Source organism: Dermacentor silvarum, chromosome 1 (genome assembly GCF_013339745.2).
Source record: "Dermacentor silvarum isolate Dsil-2018 chromosome 1, BIME_Dsil_1.4, whole genome shotgun sequence".
Lineage (NCBI taxonomy): Eukaryota > Metazoa > Arthropoda > Arachnida > Ixodida > Ixodidae > Dermacentor > Dermacentor silvarum.
In genome coordinates this window covers 384,183,326-384,190,884 of record NC_051154.1, presented here as the reverse complement: position 1 = coordinate 384,190,884, position 7,559 = coordinate 384,183,326, and the positions used below count along the sequence as shown (strand labels likewise).

Genomic DNA, 7,559 nt, shown 5'->3' with positions numbered 1-7,559 from the left:
CGCCAAAATTCTTTTCCTCTCATCACTGGCTCTGGTGATACAATAGAAGATCAAGCAAACACTCTCGGTGAGCACTTTCAGAGAGTATCAAGCTCGGAGAATTATTCCGAAAAGTTCTTGCACCATAAAAGAATAGCTGAAAATATTCCTCTGCGTCCAAGCAAGTCGTCATCAGAAGGTTACAACAAACCACTAACATACCATGAACTCAAGCTTGCCCTAGGCTCTTGTGGCAGCTCAGCTCCAGGTTCTGACAGGATAACTTATGAAATAATAAACAATCTGCCTGATGAGACCCTAAACTGTATCTTAGGTCTTTACAATAAAATCTTCGCAACTGGTCATATACCTTCATCTTGGAAAGAGGCAATAGTCTTACCAATACTCAAACACGGCAAAGACCCGTCCTTAGTTAACAGTTACAGACCAATTGCACTCACTAGCTGTTTACTTAAAGTATTTGAAAAAATGATTAACCGCCGCCTTGTCTACTTTTTGGAATATAATGGTATATTGGACCTTCACCAATCTGGGTTTCGAAGATCGAGGTCTACAACTGATAATCTTGTTCTCCTTGAGTCATATATACGTGATGCATTTGTACGCAACCAATACTGTCTATCTGTATTCTTTGATCTTGAGAAGGCATATGACACTGCCTGGCGATACGGTATTCTGCAAGACCTGTCGTCCTATGGAATTTGTGGTAGTATGCTGAACATTCTGCAAAATTACCTATCTGAAAGGAAGTTCCGTGTAAGAATTGGTACCGCACTATCGCGCACTTTTGTTCAGGAAAACGGAGTACCACAGGGGGGAGTGCTAAGCTGCACACTTTTTATAATTAAAATGAACTCTCTCCGCTCTGTTATACCACCTACGATATCTTACTCTGTCTATGTGGACGACATCCAAATCAGTTTCAGATCTTACAACCTGTCCATATGTGAACGGCAGATACAGTTAAGTGTTAATCGGCTCACCAAATGGGCAGATGAAAATGGTTTCCGATTCAATGCAGAAAAGACTACTTGTGTGCTTTTCTCCAGACGAAGAGGGGTATGTCCTGACCCATGCATTTCGATGAATGGGAAAAGCCTGATCGTTGCAAAAGAACAAAAGTTTTTGGGTGTAATATTTGATGCTAAGCTCACCTTTATTCAACATATAAAACAGTTGAAGCTGAAATGCCTTAAAACTATGAACATTTTAAAGATTCTATCTCACCAATCGTGGGGAACAGATAGGTATTGTCTCCTATCTCTTTTTAAAAGCCTTGTGTTGTCGCGCATAGACTATGGATGTATTGTTTACCAGTCAGCTTCAAAGACAACACTTAAGCTACTTGACCCTGTCTATCACTTGGGTCTCCGCCTAGCACTTGGTGCCTTTCGTACCAGCCCGGTCCAAAGTCTCTATGCAGAGTCGGATCAGTGGCCACTGGATTATCAGCGTACGTATCTTGGAGTCACCTATGCAATAAGAATCATGTCGCTAAAACAACATCCATGCAAAGCACTCATAAATGATCAGTCAACAAATCAGTTGTATTTAAACCGGCCTTCACACGCCCCGCCGTTCCCGCTAGCAGTGAGGTCTGTTGCGGAAAAACTTGCAATAGTTTTCACAGATCTGCAAGAAACTGACTACGCTGAACTTAACCCACCTTGGGAGCAATGCCCAGTCACCTGTGACTTGTCCTTTAAAGAGCTTAGTAAAAAGAGTTGTCCAAGTGCCCTCATTCAGCAACATTTCTTGGCCCTTGAAGACAAGTATAGATCTGTGGCATTTTTTACTGATGCTTCAAAGTCTGCAACTTCAGTATCATGCGCAGCCCATGGCCCAAACTTCTCCAACTCCAAAACCTTGCATACCCATAGCAGCATCTTTACAGCGGAAGCATACGGTATTCTGATCACTGTTGAATACATAGTACAGCACAAGGTACAAAAGTCTATAATATACACAGATTCTTTAAGCGTTGTCACAGCCCTGTCCTGTGGCAAAGCAAGCCGAAATCCCGTATTAAACAAACTCTTCAAACACATACAAGTAGCGTATAAACTAAACCTTGGTCTTGTTGTATGCTGGGTTCCAGGCCACTCTGGGATCGCAGGCAATGAAATGGCGGACAAAAATGCTGGAGAAGCGGCTCATAGGAGCACAATTGATGTAGGCTGGGTACCTGGTATAGACCTGAAACCTGCGGTACGAAAGGCGCTCCGTAGACGTTGGCAAGCTGAGTGGGACAAAGAAGATAAAAATAAGCTGCACCTGCTCAAACCACAACTAACCAAATCTTTCCCACTGAAGCTTGATAGACACACCGAAGTCACCTTGGCACGACTTAGAATAGGACACACTTATGGGACACACAAATACCTTTTGACTGCAACTGACCCTCCGACGTGCACACGCTGCGGTGAGAACCTAACAGTTCTACATGTCCTCATTCAATGCCCTGAACTTCACCGAGAGAGAGTGGCTCATTTTAAGGAACTTTATAAATACCAAATACCTCCCCATCCATCGATGTTCTTATCAGAAGATGCACTTTTTAACTTTAAAAGAGTGCTTAATTACCTTGCACAAGCTAATTTTCTAGAAATCATCTCATTCCATCCTAATCGTCAGATTGTGCCTCACAGGTGAGGTACAATCTGATGCACTAAAGTATGTATGTCTGAGCCCTCCCACTTCTTGCGTAAGCAAGAATTGTATAGCAAGGGTCTCGGACTATCCACAATAATTAAACATGTGTGCCGGTACGCAACACAGCTAAGATCTTATATTTATTTTAGAGACTATTTTAGAGAGATTTTATTTTATTTATTGAGAGATTATTTTAGAGGCTCTTTACAGCCTTTATTTTAAATCATAATTTTAAACTCACAATTAGATAAACCAAGACACAAGCCCTGGCGCTCTTTGGCCTTAGATGCCCTTGCGCCAATAAATTGCAATCATCATCATATGGGATCCGTTGCTGTCGTAGGAATTTGGGAGGCGTGTCCCAATGTGCGAGGTAGCCGCCCCGACAAGCGTCAATGATGGGCTCATTGGCCGGCAGGTAGATGGCCCACCCCCTGACGCAAAAAAGTGTAAATGCATGTGCACATTCAAAATTACAGGCTAAAAACCAGCGAACACGTGTAAACACGACTAGCAACCTATTCGCACTGTAATGTCCTCAACGTATTAGATAATACATCGATAACCCACCAGCTACACTTTCTCAATATGCCGATAATTATTTGCGTGTGCAAAACGTGCGCAGAATATTTGTTGTTGTACTGACACCAGCAAAATCACTTTTTTCGCTTTGCATAACCTATAATAAAATTAGGCAGCAACGCGGGGATACGCGGATGTGCCGGGAGGGAAGGGAGGACTTTGTTAATGTTTCGGTGGTGCCGAGGCTGCATACAATTCTTTTTACACATTTAGTTCAGCCGTACTCCTCAGACCTCTGCGCTGCTTCATTTTACCAAGCAAACGTAATGTGCAATTCTCATCTGTTGCGTACAAATCCCGATTTTCTTCAGAATTTTTCTTTTTCCATTTCGATTTTTCGTTGTCCCACAGCTTCCGCAGCTGCATCACTGTGACGCGACGAATGCCTGGCTGGCTGTTGTATTCCTCAGTCAGCTTCTCCCAGGCACTGTCCTTGGCGCGCTTCGGAGTGTTATCAGTCTTGCGGTTTTCAATAACCGCTCTTTGCCTCACCACCAGATTACGGAGCAGTTCCCGTTCTTCAGGCGTGTAAACAAACCTGGGCGCGCCGGTTTTGCCGCCACCACGATTGACACCGTCGCCGTTACTCATGCTCATACGAAAGAGCAAACAAACGCGCACAGAACACGATAAAAAAGCAAATGCCGGCAGCAGTAACTACAAGAGCACGTACGGACAAACGAAACATGTGATTTCTGACGGATTGTGCTCTTGCGGGACTTGGCCACGCTTGTCCATTAGCCAGTTTCGGCTACATCAGCGTTTCATTGATCAAAAATTATGTTGCAAGTGTCACTCATAACTTGTATTGATAAATACATTAAATAAAACTTAATTTATTTAAAAAAATACACATGTCGTAAACGTTCTGAACGTTTATTCGCTGATTTTGTTGCAATATTCAGCCATATACTCTCGTTATCAGGGGCGCTTTTCGGAAGTCGCTCGCCGTTCAGGTGAAGCCCGGTTTCTCAAGCAGCCCCTTGACGGAGTAGTCATAGAGAAAGGAATTCAACAAGAGGGGACACTCCCATAGGGCCCAGCGGCCGAATTGACTGCAGCGTGCCAAGCGGTCGGTGTCGATCACTTACATCACTTCCGGTTTCGGTTTTGGACGCGCGTATTTTGAATGCAAGCTAGCACGCCGGCTGCGCCCCCCCCCCCCCTTTCCTTTATTTTTAATTTTTTGCTCTTCGTGCAGAATCGGTTTATTATTTAGTAAAAATTATTGCGAACGATCTCGTAAAGTCCCATCAAATCTGTGCCACGTGCAATTTCACAAAGTAGACGCAATACCTTTGTGCAATGAGGAAATATTTATTTTGCTATATATAAAAGCTCGTTCCGCGCTTTTTGTGCGTTCATCCAACGTTGTGACACCAGCAGGTAAGGCAGTAGTTCCTGTATGAAGCTCCACCGGACGGTACCAGCTGAAAAAAAGTAAATTACAAGCATGTTACATTTGCAAGCACGTAACAGCATGTTACAAGCATGAGTCATTTTGGTATTTAGAGCATAGGAATACTGCGAGGCGAAACGTGCGAAAGCGGTGAATGGGCGGCATTACAAACAAAAGCAAATCGCTTTTACATACATGGCGTGGAAAATACCCGACTCATCCCAAACATATATGAAAACATCTGATTTCCAAGCGTTCCCCCATTTCCGGGCATTATTTCCTGCACTTTGGCAGCACAAATACACGAGCGACTTCGCGTTTCCAAAACTTGGCCTCGGGCGACGCGACGGTACGCGACATACACAGAGACGGACGCAACAGGCACTCAAGACAAATGCGTGGGTGTAATGCCTTTTTTCAGTCCTTTAGAAGACGTAATTTTCGAATGACAAGTTTCTGATATGTTCGTCGTTCGCGCGTTCTGCCGGCGCCAGCAGCACACCCCATGTTATCACTCTTGGCAATCGCCCATCGCCTTTTCAACAGGCGTGAGTACCGAAAGAAGGTATATGTTGTTGCGGAGCCACAAAAAACGTCACAGACTTGTCCCTCTAAGATTTATTACACGCCAAACTAACTTTATCACCACGGCCGAGCTGCTTATCGCTAACTGCGTCACAGCGCGCTGTGCGGCCAGCGTGCCTCAAAAGTACCCCAGAAAGTAACGAAATTACTTTTCAGTAATGTCTGGCGTCAGAGAAAGCGGCACAAACTTCTCCTAGCAAGATGCACTAGACTACACCCCACGGCTGAGTTCTCGCTAACTGCGACACGGCGCCCTGTGCGGCCAGTGTGGCTCAAAAACCGAAATAAGTTACAATAGTCCCCTAGGAAGCGTCGGAAACATGTCTCAGCACGATTCATTTACTCAAATTAACTACGCCAGGATGGCCGAGCTGTTTTTCGCTAACTGCGTCTTAAGTCTCGGTCCCGTGCCGTAAGCCTAATTGCGTCGTAGACTGTGAAACAAGATTTCTCACCTTGCCGTAGTCCAATAGTGCAGTGGTGTCTTGTCCCAGTGCAGAAGGAACGCAAGAATACGCCGAGAGCCCAATAAACCAGGTTACATTTAAAAAAGAAAAAAAGAATGAGACAGACGGGTCGCCCCGCAGCCATCCTCGCTGGCTTCGGGGGAGTGTCTGGCGGATGACGCATGTATCTGTCGCGTCATTGACCTGTGGCTAGGTAAGGCAAGGAAAATAAGTCGCAAAGCTTAAGTTCATTTATACGCAAAACGTTTTAGTTTTCGCGGCAAAGAATTTAAAAAAATAAATGAATGCCTGTTAACTTAAGTTCACTTTCTTTTTTTTCGATGCTCGCGGCAGCTAACGTTCGGTGTCAAAAGTATAGCATGACGTATGGTGACGTGTTTCCTGTTGCCAGTTTTTGCCGAGTGTCCCCTCTTGTTGAATTTCTTTATGGAGTAGTGCTGAAGTAGTGTTCATGAAACGAAGCGGCGCCTTGAGTGAAGGAAGGCGCGTCGCCTCGACTCGGTGAGGTCAAGGTTAAGCTCCAAGTGAAGGTGCGTTTGAGAATACGGGGGTTAGGCTAACAAATGTTAAACATTATCGCTCGGCGCAGGACGCGCCTGCATGTATCCGAAGTTTCTCGAACGTTGTCGATGCTTCTATCCGTTGTCACCGACGCTTATGTAATCTGATTGGATGAGCGACGCGAACTGTCTAGTACTTTCTGGAAGACACGAAGGCACCAGGGATTACTATGGAACCTTCGATGAGTCATGTAGAAAAGCCGACGCGTTTCGCCGCTGATCAGATTTCGACGATCGCCGACTGTGTTCGCCGCGATCGTTGTGCTTCGAGTGTAACTTGCTTTTGTGGGCACAGGGCCGCGATTTTGTAGCGATGACTTAAGACTTATTTCATACTAGTCTTATCATCCACCGCTCACGGCCGGCTGATCCCGTTGATAACGCGAGCGGTCCGTCGCGCTGACCACTGACAAAGCGCGATAAGCGCGAAGAGGCATTATTACCGGAAAGGCATCGCTACAAAATCCCGACCCAGGTTCGCCCAATAAAAAGTCTGTGTCGTCATTCACAGTTTTGCGACTGTTCACCGCAACTACTACGTGACAATATATACAAATTCAGTGACGGCACATTATTTTTCATGTTTTGATAACTATTTTTATAAATATCTAAACGAGCGCTAACGCCGTACCATGACGATTCCCAATGTACCGCGTGCACTACATTTGTCAAGGGCGTGTCGCAAGACCTTGTTTCGAATAGTTCTAAATAACACGTTTACGATCGAATGCCAACATCCTGGCCTCCAGCAAACCCTCAGTAAGCTAAATAATCCGATCCGTCCTTGCAACTTGAATTCGCGGCGCGTATAAGCTATGACGCTCAAAGGCTGGCGGAGGGCATGGATGCACCTGCCTTAGTGTCGTACAGGAAGTGCGTCACAGAGACATAATGGCCGTACGAACTAATAGTTGAACGAACAAGCAAGCGAACGACTAAACGAACGACCAAGAGACTAAATTAACGACGACTAAACCAGACAGTGAACGAGCGGGCGACCGCATGTTTTCTTTGCGAGTGCTCCACCCCCGCATCGTAACCTTCACACACTTTAAAGCTCACGCGAATTAGCACGTACACTCAGCCACAAAATATTGCGGGGGGCGCGAGCGCGTGGCGAAGCGGTCCTCCTCTCCTTCTAGCGGCGCACCCCTGGTGTCGAGACCTGCACTTGCGCGCATGCGCGTCCGTCATTGACTGCAAGCGTGCATGTTCCCGCGCTTGCTCTTTGCGCGCCGGCGATATCCGAGTGTAGTCGCGAGGTGGCGGCTTCGACGGGCATAACTTAAAATCCCGATATAAGAAAAGTACCGC

The 7,559-nt window shown here is 45.7% G+C and overlaps 1 long non-coding RNA gene across 1 annotated transcript; it reads right to left on the bottom strand.

The window, feature by feature from the left end:
* Positions 1–4,531: 4,531 nt before the first annotated feature.
* On the bottom strand, positions 4,532–5,799 carry LOC125942455 (uncharacterized). Its single transcript, XR_007465124.1, has 2 exons — positions 5,674–5,799; positions 4,532–4,664 (listed from the first exon to the last, which is right to left on the bottom strand). It is a non-coding gene; the product is annotated as an uncharacterized LOC125942455 (long non-coding RNA).
* Between the last annotated feature and the right edge of the window lie 1,760 nt (positions 5,800–7,559).